The sequence below is a fragment of the Odocoileus virginianus genome, chromosome 9 (genome assembly GCF_023699985.2).
Source record: "Odocoileus virginianus isolate 20LAN1187 ecotype Illinois chromosome 9, Ovbor_1.2, whole genome shotgun sequence".
Taxonomy (NCBI): Eukaryota; Metazoa; Chordata; class Mammalia; order Artiodactyla; family Cervidae; genus Odocoileus; species Odocoileus virginianus.
The window spans coordinates 17,199,920-17,227,579 of NC_069682.1; the positions used below are offsets into that span (position 1 = coordinate 17,199,920).

Sequence of the window (27,660 nt, forward strand, 5' to 3'; positions counted from 1 at the left end):
GGGGGTTCTGGGAGCATTTCTGACTAAGCAATTTTTTTTTTTTTCCCACAAATGATGGTCACAAGGAAGACTTCCTAGCTACCCTCTGGCTGGATGCTTCTACTCAGCCCTTGCTGTTCTCCACTATGGTGAGATTTTGCTCTGAGTCTTGAGTGTCTCAGAGAGGAGAAGGAGCCAAATGAGGCTTTTGGACACATCTGAGAGCCTCAGGGAACCTGACTCATACAGTCTATGGCAAGATGCCTGATCCGTGGACATTTCCAGGTCGTTTGGAGGCTCCATGTGGGAAAGGAGTCAGTTCTCCTTCCCACAGTATTTAAAACTCTTTCCGTCTTCCAGCTGTGCCTAAAGTGATAGGCCCTGGGATACCCACCAAATACATTAGCTGGCTACATCCTCCTCTCCTAGGATTTCTTTTCTCCACAGGTGGGGAAGGGAAAAGCCTATAGGTGGCCCAATAGAAATACTCAGTATCTAAACTGAGTAGGGAAACATCCTCCCCAGAATAAAGACCACCTTCCTGAAAGCCGGGTAGTGCTTCTCTAGTGCTGAAAACAAAGGCATCCCAGTATATATCCTTTACTCCATCAAGGAACCAAAGCTTGTTCACAGCCCATGACACGATGTTATAGAAGAATCTAGGGTGCTGAGAAAGGGGTTGGCATTGTGGCTGGATGGTAGATGGGATGTGTTACAGGGGATGCAAATAGTAAATAGTCATAATTCCTGCCCCCAATAAAATTTCAATCTAGGTATCCTCTGTAGCTGCAGTGCTCCCTGAAAACCCCAAAGCTTTGTTTTATCCTAATTGATCCTGCAATGTTAGGTGCTAAATTGGCATCTTCTGTTGAGCTTACTTGAACTTTAAAGTCCCCATGTTCAAGTTTAAAGGCATCTCATGTTGTGATCAATTACCTCCCTAAGATGGGATCCCCTGTCTATTCATCATGAAGGAAAAACCAGAAACATCTTTAATTCCTCTCCCTCTCTCCACCTAAGTTCAGGCATCTGCCAAGTCTGGATGTGTCTAGTTTCAATATCTGTTTGTCTATTTCCAGTTCCATTATCCTACTTGTTACTTTTATTCAAACTGCTCTCTCCATCTTCCTCTTTGATTTGATCCAATTCTATCTACCTCTAAGTGCTAGATTAATCTTTATAAGGAATTGACTAAATATGCTCAAAAAGGAAAAGTCACTCTGCTAAAAGTGGACAATTTACTGATATGAAAAACACACTTTTATAAAGTTAGCTTTATTTGTTGTTGTTGAGTAAGTTGTGTCTCTTTGTGACCCCATGCACTGTAGCACACCATGCTTTCCTATTCTTCATTATCTCCTAGAGTTTGCTCAAATTCATGTTCATTAAGTCAATGATGCTATCTAACCATTTCATCCTCTGCCGTCCCCTTCTCCTTTTGCCTTCAATCCAATCAATTCATTAATGTTTTGCCACCATTGGGTGGATGCATATAGCTGAGTTTCTGAACCCTTAATGTTTGACATATATGGTAACCCCACTGAGGTGCAATGGCCTCAGTCTGGGACACCAGTCCCTGATATCGCCAATTTTAGAGATATAAGCATTTCTATCACAGCACTGAACATGTAAACGTTTACCAAAGATTGTGGTCTGGGGACCCAAACAGAATTAATTCCAAACTCTGTTTACACTATTTACAAACTTCAGGCCTTGGGAAAATCATTTGGCCTTGATGAACTTGAGCAATTGTTTCTGTTTTTCTGTTTTAATTTATGCAATAGGAATAGTCATGCCTACTTAATGAGTTGTATGCATATACACATGCTTATACATAGATAAATAGATATGCTAGTGTACCTAGTACATAGTGGCTACTTTAATAATAATTATCCTTACAAATATTGCAGTTACCTTTGGGATTACCTTGTTATTTGTATCTTAACCCTGAAACTGTAATATTCACTGGGCTTCTCCCCAAATATTATTCTTCCCATGTCAGTTTTAAATGTAGTTCCCTTTTCTACCTCTGATCCAAAAACAAGTAGAATTGCTGCAAAAATCTCATTCAAAGTAGAGGAGAAGAGGCTGTCCATTGCTGACCTTGAAGTCACCTTTGGCATTTTCTTTTCACTAGAGCAAATAAAGGGAAATACTGAACCACTTTCCTGCAGAACTTGGTTGGACTTGCTCCTCTGTCACCTCTTTCTTCCTACTAATAATCACCCTTTTCCTCTCTAGAGAAATAGTTCTCTCTAAGTGCTTGAAAATGCATTAGGAATAAAGAAAAATCCAGCTCCCTTCTCTTGAGCAAAGGACACCAGCCGCAGTGAAAACCCTGGTCAGTACCAAGGTGAGAGGAGAGCATCTTTTTTCCCGAGGGTACCTCCCCTCTGAAGTCATCTTGCATTCTGGTGAGAGCTTCTCCTGATGAGCTCCAATAGGCTGGAAGAAGTGGAGAAGCAGAAGTGATTCAGGAGAAGCTTCTAGGCTAGTAGTGTGTGGAGACCTTGAGCTCAAGGCTCTAGTCCCTGATCTCTCTAGGCTGGAGGAGCCCTGGGGCTGGGAGCTGTGCCCAAGCAGTGAAAGATGTGCCTTCAGTCAGCAAGGACCTTCACCAGAGTCCTCATCCTCTTCTGGGCAATTAGAACATGTCCTTGACTTGGCTTCCTTTCAGTTTACTGATGTCAGTGCCACCTTGTCTTCAGTCCAAACCCCATCCTGCCATCCCACTGAGTCACTATAATTTAAGAGGATGTGGGGGTGGAGAGAGAGCTGAGCCAAGGAAGCAGGAGGCCAATGTTCTCTTTTATGCTCCACCACTGACCTTCCATGGGACCTTGGGCCCAACACTTAGCCCCAAACCATTCTTGTCTCTTTATCGGCTGCAACAGAGGTCATAGCAAGTAAGTTGCCCAGCCAGGAGGGTCTCTCTGAAAAGCAGATGAGCTCATGCAAGTGAAGGTATAGCGTGATGTGCGAGGAGGAGGCATTTTTATGATGTGCTCTTACTGAAACTGTTTCCTTTGCTCTCAGATGGGACTAATAATATGAGCACTCTTCAGAGGGGGTGTGCTTCAACTAACAAACACATGATTCAGCCCTTAATGAATAGAATAGGAAGTGTGTGTAGCAATCAGAATCCAGCAAGCACCGTTCCTAGTAGCCACTGTTTAGAAAACAACAACTGGAATCTAGACACTGCAGACCTCTTTAATAAATATCATCTTAATTTTCTGAACAATTGAAAAGCTTAGGCAGAGGAAGCAGCCTGTGGACCAAAGTTCAAAGGGGAGGATGGTCAGGCAGCTGAGTGTCTGAAGACACATCTTTATTTAGCATCTTGTTCTCACAGCCAAGTTATAGACACCCAGAACTCATGTGAAGAATTGTGAGAGCTGGTACAAGAAGCAGGAGTGGAACCCTAGCTTCTTGAGGCCACCTCAATAGGAAGGGAGATGATTGAAAAACTGAAAATCTAAATAAAAGAATACCGTTATTAGTAACCAAAATGTATAATACTTAGAGACAAATTTAACAAAATATACTTAATACCTGTAGACTAAATAGCATATGACAAACCTGACAAAAAGGAAGCTAACTGTAAACAAATGGAGAAAAATATTATTTTCATGAATTGGCAGATTTAATATTATTAAAGTGACAGTTCTCCCTATGTTGGTCAATAGAATCAGTGCTATCATAATACAAATCCCAGTAAGCAAGTGGGTTCTGTTGATGTAAAAGCAAGGGGCTTAAAAAAAAGCAAAGCAGTTTTGAGAAAAAGAGAAGAGAACTAGAATAAAGCTGAAAAACCTACGTTACAAGATTTCAAACATTACGATAAAGCTAAAGTAATCAGGAAAGTTGAATACTGGCATAAAAATAATACGTATGTCAATGGAAAATAGAGACTCCAGAAATACTCTTGCTCTCATATGGCTCACTAATTTTGAAAGAGGTGCCAAGGTAATTCAATGTGGAAAGGAGTTTCTTTTAAAAATGTACGTATGTATGTTGCTGTTTAGTTACTAAATCATGTCCAACTCTTTTGCAACCCCATGGACTGTATCCCACCAGGCTCCTCTGTCCATGGGATTTCCCAGGCAAGAATACTGGAGTGGGAAGCCATTCCCTTCTCCAGGAGATTTCCCTGACCCAGTGATTGAAACTGCATCTCCTGTATTGCAGATTCTTTATCACCAAACCACAAGGGAAGCCCTTTTGTATGTATGTATTTGTGCATTTATGTAAGTAGGTATCTATTTATTTATCAACTTTACTGAGGTATTATTCACAAATACAATTGTGTGTATTTAAAGTGTACCTTGATTGACATAAGTGTACTGTGTGGAATGTTACCACTATCAAATTAATAAACTTATCTATCGCCTCATGTTACTATTTCTGTGATATATTCTGAGGGTTTTAGGAATTCAGAGAACTGGAAAAGTATCCTCAGCTGGGTAGTCAGATAAATTTTTATGAAGGAGATGAAATTTAAGTAAGCTTGGAGCAACCTTCATCCCCATTAAACATTCTTCCTGGGACCATTAGTCCATCCCTCGGGTCATTTCAGGCTCTTTCCTCCAGAACCCACAGGAAAAATGGGGTTATTTCATAACAAAGCTGGTGGTGTGAGGGTACACCTGAGAGAGTTTAGTGGAGAAATATGCAAAACGGGCATCTCTCCGGATCACAGCTGCAAGATTTTGCAGGGATCTAGAGAACCTAAGCTTTGTACTTTGCAGTTTGTTTTTGTCATCTTGCATTCTTCTTGCTTCCTCTGCAGCTCAGGATGCCACAGGAATATCAAGATTCTGGAAGTTACAAAAACGAACTCTCAGGAGGCAAGCTTTCTTGCTAGATCTGGTAGAAAGAAAAGGAGTCATGTGTACCAGGAAAGATGGCAAAATCTATAAGGAGGCATCAATCATAGAGAATACGCTAGAAATGCAGTATGCTCTGGCATCTTCTACCCATCGGTTTCATTAGGCTTTTGTCTGTAACAGTCAAGGAGAAAGAGCTCTAAATTGAAACTGGGCAAATATACTTTGCCCATTAATATCTAATTTGTGAGTGTATCAAAGCTTTCCAAAGCTAATATTTCTCTTTCTACTAATCATTATCAAATCTGTTATTGGTTGCTCTAACTTAAAAGAGGTATTGATAGCAAAATGGGTGTATCTTCCATTAATATATGATAGGCGTAAACACACCTCATCTTCACTCAGTTGTGGACCCTTTAGAGTAGCTGAAAATAATTACTGTTGTTCTTGGGAAGGCTTGCCTTATTGGACAATAAGATAATTCCAAATTTCCACAGAATATAGATGATCACATCTCCCAAATGACCCACTCTAGTATTCTTACGAAGCCCCAAAATCTCATTAGTAAATTAAAGAGATGTTTATAGGACCTGAAATTAGCTCTAAATATACTACATAGAAGAAAATAACATATTAGTCTTCTCTTAAATTCATCAGAACAGCTAATTTGTCTGATGGAGAGACAGGGCCTGAGGGAAAAGATGAGGGATGCTGACTCCAATCCTATGTGTTTACACCAACAATACCCACCAATGGATCAGATTACTGGGAGCTAGAACACTGAGCCTCATGAACCGTAATTCAATCTGAGAAAATTGCTTAAGGCCCTTACTCCACAGTGATGGTGATAGTAGTGTCGTATTGCTCTTTGCTTCTCTTCTTCCCCCTCCTCCTCCTCTCCCTTGCTTCCTTCTCCTCATCTTTCTCCTGTTCTTCCTCCTCTTCTCTTTCTCTTCCTTCTTCTATTGTTCCTCTTTCTTATTTCTTATTCTTCTGTATTTGTTACTCTTTGGCTCTGATCCTAATACCACGTTTCTCTCTTGAGATTAACAACAGTTATTCATTTCCCTGAGTTTCTTCCTTTTAACTTTGTAAAGGACACAATTAGATTCCTTTTGGACTCTCCCTATCTTGGATTTCTGGGATGTGAGTTTTAAGCTATTATAGCTCTGGTTCTAAGCAGCAAAGCTTGGGGTCAGTTACTTTTCTGGCTTCTTTCTACGTTAGCGGGTAAGGAGCTGAAGACACAAAAGAGAAAGATTCAGAAGTTTTAGAAGGCACTGGAGAAATCAAGCAGAAACCTCCCCATGGAAGCAAGAACATCAGGCCCAAAGAAGGTAGGAGAGAGCTGTGATCTGGGATGACATGTGGGTTAGGGTCTGTTTTGGAATCTGAGCTTTATCACTCAGAAAAGAAAGAGTTAAGTTTGGTCTTTCAAATTTCCCCAGTGGTGCAATAAGAAGCTTTCAGAAATGAAAACAAAAGCAGAAGGACATATAACAAAAGAAACTATAAAAACAATACCATACAAAGAGTAAGGTATTTCTTAGATGTAGGAGATAAGCATGACTAACCCTACTCTCTATTTCCTCATCTGCGTGGTCATAATAACCACGCAAGCTACTTTATTGGGCAACAGAGATAATCTCATGAAAGAAAGGGTATAAATGTGTTTCACAATATATTTGAAGAAGGCTTTAATTTTTTAGTTGGAGAAAAACATTGACTGCAGACTTCCTTTTCTCACATCAAATCCATCATAACCATGGAAATGAATGCATATGCATTGTCTTACTTGGGAAAAAGAGAGAACAGGAACTATGAGAAATCTTAAAAGAATGTAAATGAAAATCTGCAGAGGGACCATCAGCCAAGGAACAAGCCTGGAGATCAGGACAGGCCTAGGAGGAAGCCATAACATACAGATGGGAGAAGCACTAACCGAGCTTCCTGCCTGGGGGTGGTGGGAGCTGGAGGCAAGAGAACAACCAGGAGGGTGATTCGCTGATATCTCAGAGGGAGGGGTCCGGTGGGTTTACCCCTGAACTTTGCTCTCCCCACCCTGCGAGCAACAGTAGTAGATGCATCTGAGTCACAAAAGAAGAGTGACTGTCAGATCTTATAGAAGAAAGAACTGGCAGAATCTGGGCTGGCTTGCAGCTCCCAGAAAGTACGGAGTTGTACCATATGGAGGAATAGATGCTGAGATATCCTGTGCTCCAGTTGTCCCCCACATCATTACCCCAAATTACCCTGGCTGGCAGGTCAAGTCAAGCAACAGAATAATAAAGGCAGCCAGTGGACTAACCTAGAATCTCAACTTCAGAAACAGGTGCCTGGGAATGCTCTAATATTTGATGAAATTCAACAGAATGAAAGAGAAGCAATGCCATCAACAAACGGAAGAACTTACATGAAGACTAACAGAAACAATGGAATAATTAGAAGAGGACTTAAAAAACAGACTAGCATCAGGTTTCCCACCAACTAGATTAAAACAAATATTGAGCAATTTCTTGTATGGAAAAGAAATAATTATAAATCTGTGTGGCCAACACTGTTGGTTTTCTACATAGTATCTATTTTAGTCTCATCTCTTGCTGACTAATAAAATGCTAGCATTACTTAGAACAGCAACATATGCACTTAAAAATACTCACTTCTCCAAACTCCCTCAGGACAAGGATTGGCCATGTGACACAGAAATAGAAGCAGAAAGTTATTTGGGCTATGGTTCCTGGAAATAAGTTATTTTCCCAATAAAAAGGACAAAATTACCTTGTACATGTTTTCCTTATCCTTTTTTCTGCCTGGAACATAGACTTAAAGTTTATTGATTAAGATATGTGAACTATTTATGACACTGAGAACTAAAACCACATGGTGAGGGTTGCAGATTTGTAAAGTAGAAGAAGCTTTTGATGACTTCTCTGAGCAATTGCAAAAGCATAAGACTTCCAATCTCCAACTTCTTACTACATTAAAAAGATCTCCATTTTGACAAGTCTCCGAAACCAGCCTCATTGATCACATGCCTATTCATGTAGCTGGATGCAATTCCTAACTTCTAGAAGCTAGTCCTCTCTACCTAGCTAAACTACCATTTAAAGACAGACTACAATAAAAAAAAATTTTTTTTTTCAGGGAAATAATAAGAAGAAATGGAGAAAGCAGTGGCATTACTTGCATAATGTTAAAAACGTTATAATAGTACAAAGTGATATTAAATGCCAGGTGATTCATAGTTTTACTTGTCAAACTTGATCACTAAACCTTTAAATGATTTTTCAATTATATATACCATGAGAGTGAAATTTTACAATTAAAAATCATGTTATCTCATACCATCTTATATTGGTTCAAAATATTTAATACATTCTATCTTCCCAGGAAATAAGTTAAGGAGAGATACCGATGGAAACGAGAGAAGGAGAATGGAAGAGAAAAAGAGGGAGGGGGAGAGAGACAGAGAAGAAAACTCTGTATTTGCTAAACCCTGAGCTACTCTCCCAACTCTGTATACTTACCCATCAAAGACCCTAGAGACATTTGAAAGGCTATAATAATATTTAACATTCATTCATCCTTGATAGCAAACTCAGAAAACAAAATGTGACCTATCGTCAGATCAGTGCTTGGAGATGATAATAGAGATGATGAGGAGAAGGGGCAAGAGAAGAGGAGGCAGAGGATAGAAAGTATGACGAGAGTGGCTACAACATGCTCATACATGCCAGGCTCTTTGCTCTGTGCTGTACAAGCATTGTCTTTTTTACCTGTTTGGAGCCTCTCTGGGCTTTGCAGTTGAGGATTTGGATCATTCATGTGTCAAAGAATGAGGCAGGTGAATTCAACAATTCAGCAACCGATTTAAGAGGAGGAGAAACTCTGCAACAATTTCTTTGTTGGGGAAAGTTGCCAGACATGGAGACTCCCAGTTGCTGGGGTCATGTATTGGAGCCCTTTTACTTCTCTGCTTCCCATTTGCTTTTATGCTGGATGATAAATGGGTCTCTTTAAAGCTCTGCCTCATGGAGATCATTAACATCTAGATTCTGTTGACTTTGGCTGACTGGGGAAGAAGAACATGGGCAAACAAGAACAACAGAACAAAGAGGAATAAAGTTGAGTTCTAACGTCAAGCTAGAGGAATATTTCTTTCTGGACTTATGCCCCCCCAAAATGCCTACCAAATTAACTTGCTATATTTATCCTTCTATATAAAACCGAGATGGAAAAAAGGCATGAAATACAGCAGAGGAAAAGGCAGAGAGCAGAGTAAAGGTACAAGAAAACACTTGTTCACTCTCCTTTGCTATTTCTATAGCATGATACTCCTTTGCTGTTCCTCCTGGAAGACTAATTAAAACTTTATCAGAACTTTGCTTCCCTTTCTTCCCCTACACTGTCATCGCCCACCTTTGGATGGGGTGTGGGGACGTACCTATGCTGTGTTCTCGACATTACCTAGGTTGCCAGTCATCAGCAATGTTGGCGATTTCACATCTGCATGCTAAGGAACTCCTTGATTGATGGGTAAGTGATCCTGTGCATTACTCAGAAGAGTCTTGCAGCAAGGTTATAGACTCTACATTTCCTAGTGTAAAATTTAAGTTGGATTTAATGGTTTCATAGTCAGAGTAATTTTTTCCTAAGATTTTCAAGTCTACTCCATATTAACCTAACTCTTTCTCTGCTCAGCTATTCAGGTTGGTCTTATCTCCTCGTTGCCTGCATTCTCATATCCTTCCCCAGCTAGGATACTCTTTCCTTGCTGTCTGGCATTAAGCCTGACTTTCTAGCTGCCTGTCCAGTCCAGATGGCTTGAATTTTGAGCCCTGATTGATGATTTGGATTTGAGATGCTCTTCTCTGTCCACAAAGAGCTCTCCTAGACTTTTACTCTTTTTTTTACTCCTATAAAATTAACATGGTGGCGTAGCTCAGATATTAAAGAATCTGCCCACAATATGGGAGACTGGGTTCAATCCCTGGGTCAGGAAGATCCCCTGGAGAAGGAAATGGCAAACCACTCCAGTATTCTTGCCTGGAGAATCCCATGGACAGAGGAGCCAGGTGGGCTACAGTCCACTGGGTCACAAGGAGTCGGACACGACTGAGCAACGTACCACTAACACATAGGAGAAACATTGGGTTTTGAGAACATCTAGGTTTGAACATTATGAGTGGCTTTTTAAAAATTCATTAGGATATAGTTGTTTACACTTTTGTGTTAATTTTTGCTGTACCGTGAAGCGCATCTGGTGTATATATACATGTAGCCCCTCCCTCTTGGGCCTCTCTTCCATCCCTCATTCCAACCCTCTAGGTCATCACAGAGCATCAAGTTGAGATTCCAGTGTTATACAGCAGCTTCCCGCTAGCTACCTATTTTACACATGGTAGCATATATTTATGTAAGTCCCAACCTCCCAATTAATCCCCTGCACCCAGTGTCCACATGTGTCTGCATCTCTATTCCTGCCCAGCAAACAAGTACCATTTTTCTAGATTCCACACATATGTGTTAATATGAGTTTTGAAAAGTCACTTCACTAATCTGGACAAAACACTTTTCTGATAAATGATGGATTTGGCCTGGCTGGGTGGTGTGGAAGATGCCTCAGGCTACAGCATCCTTGGATGCTTGTGACAGGTCTTTCTTTAACATGACTTAGTCAAGTAGCTTCCATATAAAGAGATTATGCAATTAACGTTGTTTCAGAAATGATGCACCCTCACACCTACTTTGGTTGGAGAAGTGAAAGTGAAAGTGTTAATCTCTCAGTCATGTCTGACTCTTTGCGAACCCACGGACTATAGCTTGCCAGGCTCCTCAGTCTGTGGGATTCTCCAAGCAGGAATACCGGTGTGTGTAGCCTTTCCTTTCTCTAGGACATCTTCCCTACCCAGGGATCAAACCTGTGCCTCCCACATTGCAGGCAGATTCTTTACCATCTGAGCCACCAGGGGAGCCCTTAGTTGGAGCAGGGTATGTGTAAATAGGTCTATAAACATAGAGATAATTCAGAAGTCTTCCTTGAAGAAACATAATACAGTTTTTAAAATATTTGGCATATTGTTAAAGCTAAGGAAAAATAAAGGGAGATTTCACCTTCTTTTCTCCACACTGAACAGCTCAGTCCAGAAGAGACCGTCTATAAACTGGCCTCTGACATCGGCATTATTTTTAACCCCAATACCCACTGCACCTTGAATTCTGTTCCATCTTTTTGTTCTCTGGTCAACCCACAACAGATGTTTTGTTGCTGTTTGTATGTTAAAAACAGAGAGAAAGAATGGGACCTTTGTAAGGCTCGGTGGTGACAACAGAGTCTGCAATTGATGGGTTTGCCTGAGAGCCACTTAGGCAAGTTCCAGGGTCCCCTCTGATGGATGGACAAGCTGTGTAAGCAGCATCCCACAGCGGGTGCTCGGACCCAGCCCCTCTGGGGTCACAGGCAGTCATTCTGCCCAAGGGAACTTTGCCCTGGCAGAGAAATTCCTGCCAGCCTGCCTCGGCGAGGAGTCTCGCTTATCACAGAGCTTAATGGGTCTGCTAGCTAGTGTTGACACCGTGTTATTTTTCAGGAGGTGGTGTTCTTTTCTGGACAGCATATTTGCAGCAGTGGACATTGCAGCCTTGGCAGGAGCGCAAATGTAGTGGAAGTCCCATCAGGTTCTTCCCGACTAATGATGGTGGATGCTGGAGGCTGGGAGACCTGGGGAGTGGATGTCCATCCTTCTCCCTCCACTGCCCACATTTCCCTTTCCATTATGTCTTTGAGCTTTGTTTCAGATAAGTTGCCTGTGGCGGTGGGTTGGGAAGATGACTCTGAAGGGGCTCCAGCCCACGCGGGGACATGTGTGACAAATTATCCTGACAGGACTGCCACTCCAATATTAGCAGTTCGTTAGAAGAGATGGGCAAAATTCATCTCGGCTTTGATCAATTTTCTGCTAGCATTTCAGGGCTTTCAAAGAATCCCATCTCGCCTACCCCTTCCACCCCCACCACTAATTTCTCCTAATTTTCTGTCATTGGGGCCGCACTTGGCAGGACTTCCCTAAGGTTCAGAGGATCTGTCAGAACACCAAGTAGGTCTTATGAGAGTTGATGCCCCGTGTCAGGAAGGAGAAAGGGAATGTGAGCCATTTGTACTTGAAGAAATAAAGAAACAAAGAGCCTGGATGATATAATCTCCAAGGTTCTATCCAACTCTCACACTCCATGATTCTATGGAAAGAATTCTAAGGTGGGGAGTGGGGTGGGGAGGGGAAGGCCTGTGCTCAGGTATTTCCACCATCTGGGGAATCTGGGAGCTGGGAAAAACCACAGAGAATGGCCAGTCTAGACACAGGATGGGGAAATGCACATGAGACAAGATCTGGTCTTCCTGATTTTCAATCCAGCACCCCTCCCACTTGACTGTGTCATCACAAGAGAGAAAAGCATCAGAAGTGAATTTATCAATTAGGTCTCTCCATAGGAACCAATAGGAGGCGTGTGCGTGTGTGTTTGTGTGTATGAGAGAGAGATTTACTTTAAGGAATTTGCTCATGTGACTGTGGGGTGTAACAAGTTAACCGGCTGAATAGATAGGAGTTGATGCTGCCAGATTGAGGCAGAATTTTTTTTCCTAGGAAACCTCCATATTTGCTCTTGGAGACTTCACCTAATTGGGTGAGGCCCACCCACATTGTTGAGGGTAATCTCCCTTACTTATTCAACTAATTGTAGATGTTAATCACGTCGACAAAGTATCTTCACAGCAGCATTTAGACTATTTTGTTAAATACCTGTGTAACCTAGTTGGCACATAAACTTAACCACCACAGCAAAGAAATGAGCCATCACATGGATATAAAACCTGGTATAATAATATCTTGTGTGATAATAACAAACACTGTATACGGGGCTTATCATATGCCAGAAAAAATGCATAGTTCTTAAATGATTGATCCTCATCATATGTGGATTCTGTATATGTAAATTCATCTACACACTAAAAACTGTTTATAATCTCCAAATAAATTAATGTGGTCACTTCACGGTCCTTCGTAGACACGGATGAAAGATTGTTGTCACCACACATGCATACTTCCGTCTGAGGCTGAGCAGAGCAACATTTTCTGCCTGCTTGTTTCAGCTCCGACTGTAAACGCCCTTTCTACTGTCTATTGAGTGCCGTGGCTTTGCATCTGTGTGTGTTTTGGTGGTGGCTTTGCTGTTTAAAGTGGCTCCCTGACATGTGCTGAAATGCTGTCCAATGTCCTAAGCACAAGAAGGCTGAGAGGTGCTTTACGAAGAAAATGTGGGTGTCAGATGAGCTTCATTCAGTCATGAGCTATACAATGCTATTGGCTGTGAATGTGAGTTCAGTGCTAATGAGTCAACAATGTATAATAAGTAAAGTGGATTTAAAGAAACACATATAACTGGGCATTTATCCAGAGAAGCGGGAAACTAACTTGAAAAGTTACATGCACCCCAGTGTTCACAACAACACTATTTACAACAGCCAAGGCATGGAAGCAACCTAAACGTCCATTGACAGATGAATGGAAAAAGATGTAGCGTACACACACACACACACACACACACACACACAAATGGACTATCTCTCGGTCAAAGAAAAGAATGAAATAATGCCATTTGCAGCAACATGGATAAACCTAGAGACTTTCACACTAAGTGAAGGAAGCCATACAGAGAAAGACAAATATTATATGATATTGCTTTAGATGTGCAAATCTAAAGGAAGTGATACAAATGAAATTATTTACAAATCATAAATAGACTAATAGCCATAGAAAACAAACTCGTGGTTACCAAAGGGAAAGGAGGTGGTAGACAAATAAGGAGTCTGGGATTAAGAGATACACACTACTATATATAAAATAGATTAACAACGAGGATCTGCTTTATAATTCAGAGAATTATATATTTAGTATCTTCTAATAACCTTCAATAACCCACTCCAGTACTCTTGCCTGAAAAATCCCGTGGATGGAGGAGCCTGTTAGGCTGCAGTCCATGGGGTCGCTAAGAGTCGAACACAACTGAGTGACTTGACTATCACTTTTCCCTTTCATGCACTGGAGAAAGAAATGGCAACCCAATCCAGTGTTCTTGCCTGGAGAATCCCATGGACAGGGGAGTCTGGTGGGCTGCCATTTCTGGGGTCGCACAGAGTCAGACACAACTGAAGCGACTTAGCGGCCGCAGCGCAATAACCTTCAATGGAAAAGAATCTGAAAGAGAATGTATATAACCAAAGCACCTTGCTGTACTTCTGAAACTAACGCAGAATTGTAAATCAACTTTACTTCAGTTAAAAAGTCTCATAAACACGCACACACACACACAAAGTAAGGTAATATATTCAAATATATTGAATATATTTGTCAATATATTCAATTGACAAAAATGTTGGGACCAGAGACTCAGGGAAGCTAAGCCCATGTTTCTTCTAGAGTCATGGTTCAGTATTCACTAATTCAGAGCTCTTGACAACTTTACAGAATGTAAATACTTCATGTAACTGCAGATAATACGGTTCAGCTGTATGTTAATGTGTTTAATCCTAGGACGACCCTATTATTTCCATTTCAAAGGTGAGAACTCTGAGGCACAGAGAAGGTAAGCAGGTGTTAGAGCTCTGATTCAGCCTGCAGGGTCAGGGTCCAGTGCTCCTAACTGCTGCCCTGTAGTGTATCCCTGTCAGGACTCTGCTAATATTACAGTTCCATCTATGCATTTATCTTTGCTGACCCCTTTACATGTTATATCTTATCCCAGTTTCCTGAATTTTAATGTTCTGTGGGCCTTCATTTATGTTTTTTTCTCTTGGTATTATAATGCTGTTAAAAATGGCAGTAAGCAGAATAACGGAAGAAAGATCAAACTCAAAGAAACATGGAAACTTGTTATTGCCACTCTCTAATGTTCTGAACATTGGGGGCCTCAAGGACAAGCCAGAACAGAGAACAACGATGAAGGGAGACAGACCCTGAGTGAGTGGGGGATGTTCAGTCAGGTGCAAAAGAAGACAGGTTAAAATTGGTTTGCATAGATTCCCACAAGGCATTTTTAATTGTGTGTCACTTAAAATGTAACGTGTGATCTCTCCCTCTTCTTAATAGTTGTCTTTCTGGAAAATGTAAACTAGGCAAAACACAGCAAGGCAGGCTGCTTTCTGAAGACTTCTGTTTACCTGTGCGGGGAGGCACCGTGCAGCGTGCCCACCTTTGAGGATTTTATTGTGTTTGAGGAAATAGACCAAAAGCAATACTTTTAATGGAGTAGTAGAGGTCTCCAGCAGGGGAATCTGTGAACAAAGATAGAAGAAGCAGGACCGTGTCTGACTTGTTGCAGAAAAGGCAGGTCATCCATTGCATTTAGAGCAGGAAGGTGTGATGGGCGAGGCCACCACTCTGCGTGATTCCAACGGTGTCAGTTCACCATCTCCCAGGGGAATAGAGCCTTCTGGTGTTGCCCAGTGCATGACCTGAGAAGCTGGACAGGGAGGCCCTGGGTAAGCTTGGGAAGGGGGCCCCTTCTCTCCTTTTCTCTTGTTATATAGGGAAAGATTGGAAGGAAGAAATGACATCAGATATTCCCATTAAAATTTTTCTTTTAGTTTTTATTTATGTTTGGATATGCTGGGTCTTCGTTGCTGCGTGAGGGCTTTGTCTCCTTGCAGAGATCAGGGGCTAACCTAGCTGCAGCGCGTGGCTTCTCGCTGCAGTGGCTTCTTCTGTTGGAGAGCGTGGGCTCTAGAGCCAGTGCTCAGTAAGCACATGGGCTTAGCTGTCCCGCGGCATGCAGAGTCTTCCCAGACCAGCTATCGAACCCATGTCCCCCGCACTGATAGCTGGATTCTTAATGACTGGACTACCAGGGAAGTCCAGATGTTCCCATTTTCAAAAGGACAAAAAGCTTTGCATTTTCCCGGATCAGCAAAACCATCAACTAGAGTTAAGGTGTTTGTGACTAATTCCCGGAGTACCTGCTTGAAATGTTACTATCAGTGGTAAAGTAAAAATGCCGAGTTATAGACTCTCCATGGATGATCAGTGCTGTGACCTAAGTTGTCAAGAACTCAGTCAGAAAAATAGCCTTTCCAAGTGTTGAAGCCTTTTCAGAATGAAATGCATTAGCCCCTGGAATATGCAAAGGCTCTGAGAAAGCTGGATGAACTTTTACAGAAATTCCAGTCTCCTTTATAGATCAGGCCAAATATCTTTGCAAATTCAATCTTAGGCAGCAGCAGCATAAGAGGTGGAGCTCAGGTCCTTGGCTTTAATATGGTGAGCTTTCCTCTCCACCGACCTGCCACGAAAATAAACAACAATAATAAACTTTCACGGTCTTTTAACTGGGATGGAGGGGCCAGGCCAAGCTTTTCCCCAAAATGTTTCTCCCCCATTTTCCATTGCCTCAACTTAATCTCAGGTTTGTACTGGAACTGAGTTCAAACAGGATAAAATACCATGAGAAGCTTTGTTGGGATCGCTACGAGCTGGCCAAAGACAGGAAATGGTAGAAATCATGAGAGAGCCTGTTCTGACGAGAATTCCAGCAGAGCTTGGTTCCATTCAAGCAAGTTCCAAAACAAAGGAAAAATCCCTTACATGGTCCGCCAACATTTTGAAGGTGCTCCTCCAACACAAACAGAAATTTGCATCTTTAGAGTCCCCGAGTCTGGAGCCAGCCCACTGCCCGCGGTGCCCTGGCAGCCCCTCCCCCTGGATCAGAAGAGGAAAGTCAGGGGTGTGGACCTTTGGTGAGGCTGCGACTTGTCACAAGCCTCGTGGGTAACTCTGACAGCAAGTGCTTTCCTGGGGCTGGGACATAAAAAACTCTTGAGTTTCATCTCTCTTGTGCCAACACTAATTGATATGATGCTGTCGTTCTCTCACCCTGTAAAAGAAAATCGCTCTAAGTTCATGGCTTCATCTCTGCTCATAGGAGACGTAATAAAAGCTCCAGCTCCCCCAAAAGAGAGGTGAGCACTGTTAATCACTCTGTCAGTGTGGAAAGATTCCTTTCTGCTGCGCAGTTGTTCCCTGACCTAAGACGAATTGAAAGAAGAGGTCCAATGCTCGTCTATGCTCCAGAGGCCATCTTGTTTTGCAGATGGTGGAATAAATAAAATATTTCCTGAAGAGTGAACACGTGCGGGAAGGAGCAGGGTGTGAGGATATGCTGCAGGAAACTGGGCTAGCCAGATGTGAGCGCTGACCCCCACTCGCTGGAATCTGATTGACACTGGGGTTGGATTTCTCCAGCTGTTTGGAAGAGCTACATGGGAAGTCAACTCTTTCCCAAGACTGAAGGGGGCCACCTGCACAATATCCCTTTCGTTGCCATTGGGATTTCCATTGTGTGTATTTCTGGGATCTCGAATCCCTATTTTTCAATGTACAGAAATGTTAGAAAAGGGATTACAAATTTATCAGCAACCAGATCTCCGAACGAGAGCTCTGTGTTATTTCCATCATGCTAAGTGCTCAGAGTGTCAGCTGAACCCTACACGTCCATGTTTAATATTTAGCTGCAGGATGATTTGAACAGTGGATGGTACATAATCGAAGCCAACAAACTAACAGAAAATGCACATATGTATTGTGCGTGTTTATGAAAGTAGATGTGTGCTGTGAACAAGTTCCTGCAAATGGAAACCATCTATAAAGCTGCCCACTGGAGCCAATGGAATGCTCACTAATTAGAATCATTTCTGGAAACTATTGTTTCAGGAAAGGGGTAGTTCCAGGAAGCCTTGTAGATTTTATTTATTTATGTATTTATTTATGTAGATTTTTTTTAAATAACTGCAGCCTTGGCTAAAATTAGCATCACAAAGCAAAGAGAGCAAAACTGCATGTTTTAAATGTGCCTTAAAACTGAGCATCCATCATAATAAAACATCAGATACCCCAGGTTTCAAAAATCAGCAATTCTGGTAAAAACCACAGAAATTTGGACCTCATATGTGGATTAGTTTGCTGAAATTTACCTTTGCATGAGCTATAAAATAAAGTGTCTGGGAGTAAACTGCAAATGCAAATTAAATGGCAGGCCAAAGTTTAAAGAGAACAACTGGTTTCAAACAGAACCTTCAACATCTCAGAAGCAGCTATTTACATATAAGCAATTAATGCCTGAATTACAAATCATTCTTATCAGTTCATTAAAACAAGCTCCCCAAGGACCTCTGCTAAACTTTTTTAAAAATTGAGATCTATAAATTGTATACATTTGAAAAAAGGAACACATTCCACAGTTCACCCTCTGCTAATTCAGATTGTCCTTTTTGACAGTCTGAGGGAGAAAGGTTTCCGCTTGCTCTTGGAGCGAGAACAGCTCTTAGTGATAATGCTGACATTGATCTCTGATGTCTGGGGGATGTAGAAAAAGGACCTCCTCGGAGTGTAAGAGCATGTCACACTTACATGTGACAGAAGAGCCATTTACATGATGTAATTTAAGGGGCCCCTCTTGCCCCCCGAATAGGTCCCCACTTGAGTCTCTGGCATTTAACATTTCTGTGATTGAATCCATTTGGATGAAGGCAAATAGCTTTTTCAAGGTGCCCCTGTTTAAATGAACATCTTTTCTGAGTGGAGGGCAATCCATGAGCCTGGATGGGTTCACGAACATCAAGGCAGCCAGGGTTCAGGGCCGGGGGCTCAGACAGAGAACAATGTGGTGGAGGGAAAGTCTGAACCTCGGGGCCTTCATTCTCAGATGTAAATCTCAAGAGCATAATGGTGTCAGGTGGAAGGGGAAGATAAGGAAAAGAAGTATTCAGAACAAACTTGTATCGCTTCTCGGCCTTTTGGTTAAGATCAAGTGCAGAACAAACTTGTAATTATGCTGAGGGCCAGTCTTGGCTCCAAAATGCTGGTTTAGCTTCATTGTCTCTGGGATGTGATTTCTAAACTTCTGGGGTTTTGCTCTCTCAAGGCTGAAGCCCCAGGCCAATCCCTTCTGTAAGGCTTCTTCTGGTTCCTAGCAAGTCCTTTAAAATCCTGAGTGCTTGCCTGAAACATCTGTATGTTCTCTGGAGAGGAGCTTTATCACCCCTGATCAAGTATGGTTCTCACTTCTGCATAAATCTCCCCACTTCTGTGAGAAAGCTTTCCAAAATTAAAATTCAAGCCCAGGCAAAGTAGTTCTGGGATATCGTGAAATACAGTCAGCAACCCTAACATTTCACATGCTGAGAAGTCAAATACATAAAAAATCCATGCATTTATATGACCTACTGAACATTTACACATTGTCCAAAGATTTTCTTTTAAATGTTATTTTAGCCCAAGGGGATGTATCTACTAAAAACCATATGAAAATACATCCAAGTGGATGTTTTAAAGCATAGTTGCCTATTGACCAGTCTTTTTCTTTTTCCATTTAAAAGAAAAAATTAGAACTTCTTTTAAAGGAAATACCATTTTTCCTTGGAGAAAGTAAGTGAGAATCTTGTCTTTTCTTCCATCACAGGTGTTATTGTTCAATTCTGGAAGAGGTCTCTGTCCCACCAGGCAGCTCTGTGTCAGACCAATGACAAGTAACTCACTGCCTTCTTTCCTAACTGGACCACTTCTATGAATGACCAGTCCCTACAAATTGTTCACTATTTAAATGACGACCACTTTTTTTCCATTTACTTTTTTCCATCTACTTTTTGGAGCTGTTAAACTTTATTCCTAGGAGGTTTCTACTAGCTGCTTGAAGATCTGTGATTATTTTGAGGGTCATGTCTGAAATGTGAATAGGGGAAGGTAACCTTTATTTGAGAACTCTGGTGTATCAGTGCAGATTTTTTTAATGCATAAAATCCTATGCTCTCCATGCATCCTGCAGAGAATGGTAAAAGGAATTTGGGGACTGCTAATCAGGTCCTCAGGGCTTCCCTGGTGGGCTAGTGGTGAAAAATCCACCTGCCAACGCAGGAGAGGTGGGTTTGACCCCGGGGTCAGGAAGATCCCCTGGAGAAGAAAATGGCAACCCACTCCAATATTCTTGCCTGGGAAATCCCATGGACAGGGGGTCTGGCCGGCTACAGCCCATAGGGTCACAAAAGAGTCAGGCATGACTTAGCAAGTAAACAACAATAATCAAGTCCTAAGGACACACAATGAAGACAATTAAAGAGTCTCCAGAAAGAGAAAGACAAATACCGTGTGATATCACTTATATGTGGTGGAAAGATTGAGGGCAGGAGGAGGAGAAAAGGGTGACAGAGGATGAGATGGTTGGATGGCATCACTGACGCAGTGGACATGAGTTTGAGCAAGCTCCGGGAGATGGTGAAGGACAGGGAGACCTGGTGTGCTGCAGTCCGTGGGGTCGTAAAGAGTCGGACACAACTTAGTGACTGAACAACAGCAACAACATCACTTATATGTGGAATCTAAAATATGGCACAGGTGAACCTACCTATCAAACAGAAAGGGGTGTCCCTCATAGCTCAGTTGGTATGAGCTCAGAATCTGCCTGCAGTGCAGGAGACCAGGGTTCGATTCCTGGGTCAGGAAGATCCTCTGGAAAAGGAAATAGCAACCCACTCCAGAATTCTTGCCTGGAGAAGCCCATGGACAGAGGAGCCTGGCAGGCTACAATCCATGGGATTGCATGAGTCAGACATGACTTAGCAACTAAACCACCATGAAACAGAAACAGACTCAAAGACACAGAGAACAGACTGGTGGCTGCTAAGGGAGAGGGGATTGGGAGAGGGAAGGAGTAGGAGGTTGGCATTGTCAAATCTAAACTTTTACATAAATAGATATACAATAATGTCCTACTGCATAGCACAGAGAACTATATTCAATATCCTATGATGAACCACAGTGGAAAAGAATATTAAAAAAATATATACGTGTGTGTATAAATGTATGGGCTTCCCAGGTGGATGCGTGATAAAGAATCTGCCTGCCAATGCAGGAGACGAAGTTTCAATCAATCCTTCTGTCAAGAAGATCCCCTGGAGTGGGAAAAGGCAACCCACTCTAGTATTCTTGCCTGGGAAATCCCATGGATAGAGGAGCCTGGTGGGCTACAGTCCATGGCATTGCAAAGAGTCAGACACGACTGAGCGTGTGTGTGTGTGTGTGTGTGTGTGTGTAACCGAATCACTTTGCCGTACAGCAGTAATTAACACATTATAAATCAACTATGCTATTAAAAAAAAAGACTCTGAAGACTCTGGAACAAAGAGAGAAGTACAGAAGAAGGTCCAACTGGACTATCCTCAGAAAGCTGAGTGTGTGTTCTGCACAGAGAGATTGGAGTGTCCCCTTTCAGGACATCAGCAGGTGACAGGCGGGGAAACTTTCAGGGCTGATCCAGCATGATGCCAGACGTGGCAGCGGCCCCTGCCAAGTGAACAGGGGTACAGTGACAACCGCCTGGGAGGACAAAGCCGCCTCGGCCTCCTGCGCCCCTTGGTCGAGAGATGCGGAATTCAGCGATGAAGCAGTACGGGACCCCAGCACTAAACACCACTGCGATTGTCACCTAAGCCCTGGATGGTCCCCGGCAGACAGAGTCTGGGAAATCAAGAGTCAGGTGTTGCACCACGTCATCTAAGTTCAAACAGAAATAGAACACGTTTGACTTCAGCTACACGTTACGTTATGGCAGATCTCGCCACCCATTCCTCTTGATCCCCAAAATCAGGCAAACCCAGAGGGGCAGTGGGAAACAAAATTCCACCATCCATAAGCGGAACTCTGCTTTTCACTGTCTGCTTGAAACTTTAAAGCGGGCTTTATAGTTTATCACTTAACCCACCCACCACTCTCAGGACCAAGAAACTGCTAATCTGATTTTATTCCTCCTGGATAGGTGCTGACATCAGAAGGTCAAGTGCAGATCAACTCACTGGTGTAAAACATGCCTTTACAACCTTGTGGATTGATCTCTCCAACAGCTTCTGTCTTTCACCTCATGAGCCAAGGCAGTGTGGACACTGAAATTCAGTCTGAAAAGTCGATGACCACCCCAGCTCAGCAGCATCCCCTCCCCACACATCATTGGTTGCCTTGACCCTCCCTCTGAACAGTATCTGACTCTTAAACTCTGAGAAGATCTTAAAGAAGCCTACTCATTAGAGCAATTGCTCCATTGACTTTAGGAATGAAATTTCAATGTTAAGATCAAAAACTTTATTTTTCCAAAGTCACTGAAATTTTCAACCTGCCCCCAACAACACCCACCAAAAAGAGAAAATAAATGGTGAAAGCAGAACAAAAAAACAAATGTGCTAATTTTACCCAGAGATTCATTGAAAAGTTGTTAAAGCCAGTGACATATGTATTTTGAAATGAGCATCGTTTTTAGCCAAAATCTTCTTCAAATATTTCGTAGCAGAATGTTTTTCCTTGTCCTCCTCCATCTTTTTCCTAGAAGTTCCTGGTCTTTAAGTGATGTCACTTAGCTCTCAAGAAGTTTTTATGCTAGAAATTATCCTATGTTTAGTTGGAAGGATGTCTTCACTTGATTCTGGGAAAAGTCCAAAGATAATCATGAAGAAAATATCTTGATTTAAAGATGCTTCTGCAAGATTTCTCAGAAATTTCACAAATTAGTGATTAAGGCAGCCTGATCACAAATTGGCAAATTAGTCACAGCTCCTTGAAGCAGATATGGCATAAGAAACAGCAGGGTCGTGAGTTCACAACAGTCAACACTTTAGAGAAGGCAATGAACACTCTATGGGTGTCAGTACCTAACCAGGAACTAGACTGGCCCTGCGTGATGCTGCACAGAAATGTTTAAAGACAGTGTCTTCAGCCAACATGGCTTGACCTTTGTTGTCAGCCTACCACATGTAAATAGCAGGAAAAAAAAAAGTAAGACCCAGGCCCTGGCTCCCATCCCATGAGGTGCTGAGGACATGCTAACCTGAGAGAAAAACCACTGGGCCAGGGCATAAAATAGTGTGTTTATCTGTCAGTGTGGTCATGGTTTTATTGAGGAAATAGATTATCCAGAGAAAAGTGTACTGTTTATAGTTCTGTCAAATGGAAGGGTTGTTTCTAGGTCACATAACTTCTTTATTATCAGAAGATCCTCAGCCCCAGCAGTCTCCCCAAGAAGATGGCCTGGCTCCCAAAGCCCAGGATCAACTCCATCACTCATCCATCGGCCGTTGACCAAGACCAGTGATGTGCCAGGACTTATTAAAGTCTGATTATACAAGCAGAAAACTAAACAAAGCCTTTCCTCATGGTCTGGCTGAGGATACGGACACAGAGAGGGAGAATGGATCATTTGAACCATATGAAATGCCCATTTTTATGTCCAAAAGGATGGCTCTTGACCATTTCATATGGTGTAACCTCTCAGATGCAATTTGTTGCTCAGTGATAGAAACATGCGTGGTTGCTGTTTGTTGTTTGCATTTAACATAAGAAAGGGCTGTTCAGCTGAGGGAGCATGGATTGGAGAAGGGGCAGAGGTGACTGGGTGCATTTGCTGGGGAGCCCTGGTCACAAAAGAGGAAGGAGTGGACTGTGCACGTGAGAAGAACTTTCTGGAACAGACTACCTTTAGGAAGTTATCTCGATGAGCCAATTATTTGTTTAATCAGGGAAATTGTTCCAAAACAACATATTAGAATTGAAGGGCTATGACCTAGGGAGCTGACATAAAAGCCAGCAAGTATCTGAATGACCCTTGATTTCTTTGCTTTTACTGACCCAGAGAGTCCCCCACCCTCTATCTGCCTGCTTCCCACCACAGTCCCTAGAGTGGGCTTCCTGACCAGTAATCCCTGTAAAAGATGATACCCTGGTATTAGACCTTGAGCATCCTACTTATTCACAGTCATCTCATACGTAGAGACCTCCTGCTTCCCAAGGGTGGTGTCATCCAGCCAAGGATTTCTGACTCTTGCCTTGGGAAACAGTCCTCAAGCTCAATGTCTGGATTCTAAGCCCAGCTCCACTGATTCAAGGTTGGCGACTCCAGGCCCATGAGTACTGACCTTGGCTGGGTTTCTGATTGTTCTCACCCTTGCAAAATTTCTTGGTTTTCATTTCCTGAATTTCAAAATGTCCACTCCTGCTCCATTGGGCTCCTGCCATGTATGAAGCGGGCCGCCTTCTCTGGTTCTGCTTTTGATTCTGAGCGAGCAGCCTCAGATCCTGAAAACCCGGTGTTTTGAAGTTCTAACACAAGAGCACGGGGGACTGAAGCGTACTGAGCATATTGAGTTAGACTCCAATAAACCTTTGAAGCAACTCAGGGTTCTCCAAAAGTTCACTGAAAGTGTGTTACCATATCCCTGTCTGGGAGACTCCGGATGGTACAGACTGCCAGTGGTTTCACTTTACGCTCTGCGGCTTACCACACAGACAGTGTTATGGGGAGGGGAACAAGCTTGCAGCCTAATAATTCATTAGAACTGGAAAGAGTGTGGCTCATGAAGATAAAAGTTTGTACACAGACACATGTTTCTGTATCTGCATCACTGCTGAATGATGAGGCCGGAAATAGGACAGTTCAGAGGAATCACATCCCTCGGGGTAGCTATGGCTGCTCCCCGTGCTCCAGAGACTAGACTTAACTGAGCTTAAGGCCTCTTAAGGTTGCATCTGATTCCATGATACCATGACTTGCAAAAGCCGTTTTCTTCCTCCCCCGAAACATGAAATAGGACCTTTCGTTACCTAACAACACTAAGGTCATAAGACAAATGGGTGCTATTACTGCAAGTTCTCTGAAGCGTGGGCAGCATTTCCGGGGACGTTTTAACTCATGTACTCCCTCCAGCTTTTCATCATTCCAGGAAAGGCCTGTGACCCATTGACAAGAGCAGCAGAGTCTGCTTGTAGAAAGCAGCCCAGAGCACTGGATGCTGACGAGCTTTGGCACACAGTTGGCCACGACATCTGGGGCCACTCTACTTGTATTTTTTTCCTGCAGTCAAGGAATAATCCATTTCTGGATGGGCAGACACATTCTGATACCTCATCTGTACCTTTTTTTAGTAAAGCCTACTAGGAACTTGTTTTCTGTGACGACAAGATGTGTCGCAAATTACTCTAAAGATGATATTGATTTTCCTGCAAATAATAAGTCCAGCCGCAGGAGAACCATAAAACTTCAAGTTGTTGCTTCAGTGAGTATTACCGTGTAATGTCAGTAGCTTTGGTTTTTATTTAATTTTGTGATTAAAGTTTTTATTGATTTCCCTGCAGGGTAGAATATATCAATACCTTTGGTTTCAAAGGAGCATTCAGGAACAAGAAAACATAAAAGGACTCAACTACAGAAAACCGGGGCTTTCTTTTAAAATTTAAGAAACTGCCACTGGAAATCTCCAAGGTATGTCTTTGTAACTAATTTTGGATGGGGCCGCTCAGCCTTGTGCTGGGAGCTAATCCCTCAGGTTCACAGGCCTGTGAAGTTTAGTTGAGAAATGCTTAGCTGGTAGTTATCACACCTAATACTCTTTTGCAGAGGCTGATACACCAGCAAGTGAATCATGCCCCCACGTTACCATAAATCATGCATCTCCTTCCTCTTCACCAGAAAGGAGTGGCCTGATGGGGCCCATGTACGGAGGCCCTGTGGGCAGCTATGTATGTGTAAGAGAGCTGGTCCTTTGCAGAAATGCTGCATCCTTGAGAAAGAGAGACTGCATCTCCAACTCAGGATGGACCCCACCGTGACTCTGCAGGGTCTACAAAACTATACAGGAAGTGCATACTTTCCTTTAGTCCTAGAAAAGGCCACACAGTCCTCTGAGCCATCCAGTTTCCTGCATGATCTTCTCTTCCACTTCAGATTGGGGGCCAGACAGGGTGCCTTCCCTTTTATGGGATGGGCATGGTAGACACTCTCTTGAGACCAAACTACTTCCCGTTACGCAGATCAGCAGGCTATGTATCCTTGTCATTGTCGTCATGTTCAGTTGTGTCTGACTCTTTGCGACCCTGAGGACTGTAACCCACCAAGTTCCTCTGTCCATGGACAGTTCCTTGTCCATGGCAAGAAAACTGGAGTGGGCTGTCAGGTCCTCCTTCTGGGGATCTTCCTGACCCAGGGTTCGAACCCACATCTCTTGCATCTCCTGCATTGTCAGGCAGATTCTTTATCACTGAACCATCAGGGAATTCCCTTTATGTATCCTTAACACTCACAGCTAAGATGCATATTTCACCAATGACATTTTATCTTATCCTCCCTATAGCTCCAATGTTCCAAGCTTTTTCCCACCGAGTGGCAGACTAGGATCTGGAGGGATGCGAAAGGCGTGTTTCGTGACCGACAGTTGGCAGAGTGGCAGAGCTAAAAATCACACACAGCTCTCTTGGCCACTGACCCATTCTACCACTGGAAGATGACTTCAATCAACTTACTTCTTGCCTGTTGACACTGGTGGATTGGTTTGATGTTTTTTTTCTGTCTGGGTCAACCGGTCATTCTGGTGTAGAAGAGCCAGGGAGGCCTGGTCTGCCCTGCACACGGGTCCACGTGCAGCCTCTTTATTTCCAACAACTGGGAGTGCCATACCTTGGGGTAGGGCCTTTTGGTAGAGACTTGGGGCATCCTTTGGAACTAGAGAAATGAACCCTCTCACAAAGGCATCAGCCTGGTCGATTTTGCAGGCTCACCAAACAGTCATCTCTCTGCAGCCAGAAAGACAGAGCTGTCTTCCCCCTCTTCTTCCTCCTTAAAAACACATTCCTCTTTGTTTGAAATTCCAACCAATTTCTAAAAGAATAAGGCAGAATGATCTCTGTAGCAGACAACCCTGAGAGTATAATTGACTGCACTGCAGCCATGGAGAGCGCCAGGAAATGGGATGAGATGGCCATTCATCAATAAAAAACAGTGTTAGAAAGAAGGCCCTGTCCTCTGGCCAGTTCCTCCCCTATCCTGCTTCATCCTGCTTCGAGAAAAGCAAAGAGGAGCGAAAAACCCAGTGTAAGTCAAAGAGGAAGGAAGTTCACTTTTGATTCTCACTGCTTAGAAATCCAATCCATATTCAGATTCTCATGGGATCTGTTGCTTTGAACATTCGTGTTCCCAGGGTAAGGTCCACGGTGAGCGGAGGAGCCCTGAGTAGCTTCAGGGCTTTGCCTCCAAGAATACACCCCTCTCCGGGCTGAGGTCAGAGCTGCTCTCATGGAAAGGCATGGCCTAGCGGTCTAGAGTGAAAGGAAAGGGGCCAAAAACACAGCAACTTGAGAAATGGGGTGACTGAGAGTATTGGTCCCCTCTGTGGGGTTGAAGTTCCCACAGGAAGGACCCCTCTGGACTCAGATGTTGTTGATACTATAGGAAAATGTTAAATGGTTGAGATACCACCTGAGGTTACCATTGTCCATCAACTCTGAATGCCTGTTTAATGAACTGATCTCACCAAGTCTTTATTTTCCCCAGAAAGTCCCCACGGAATTGACACAAGGCAGGTAAAAGAGAAATGGTCTGGAACCTCTGCTTGTAATTAGGGTTCCTCTGCTGACTCAAATCAGGGGCAGGGGGAGAGGATGTGCCCAAGGGAGCCAGGAAAGGGGTCCAAGGTCCAAGGCGAACAGTCACAGTTCGGCTCCAGCAAATCCTCTGTTGGGTAAATTTGGATTTCCCCAACTGGGTTAAACTGGTCTTGTTACTTGTAGCTGTTGCAAAACCCTTGGGCTTTTCTCAAAATACCCTAAGAGTAAGCCAAAGAAAGGGCAGAGGGTGGTGTTGCTGGGACAACTGCCAAGACAAAGACACTTTCAGATTTCTGGAGACAAGAGGCCATGTGAAAGGAGTTTTCCCTTTATACACACACACTCACACATGCACTCACATATACTGAAATGCCCATGGAGGGTGGTGTGGC

The 27,660-nt window shown here is 42.9% G+C and overlaps 1 long non-coding RNA gene across 1 annotated transcript; it reads left to right on the forward strand.

Moving 5' to 3' along the window:
- The first annotated feature begins 69 nt into the window (after positions 1-69).
- Positions 70-26,616, forward strand: LOC139036480 (uncharacterized). Its single transcript, XR_011489242.1, has 3 exons — positions 70-128; positions 25,025-25,151; positions 26,020-26,616. It is a non-coding gene; the product is annotated as an uncharacterized lncRNA (long non-coding RNA).
- Positions 26,617-27,660: the final 1,044 nt, after the last annotated feature.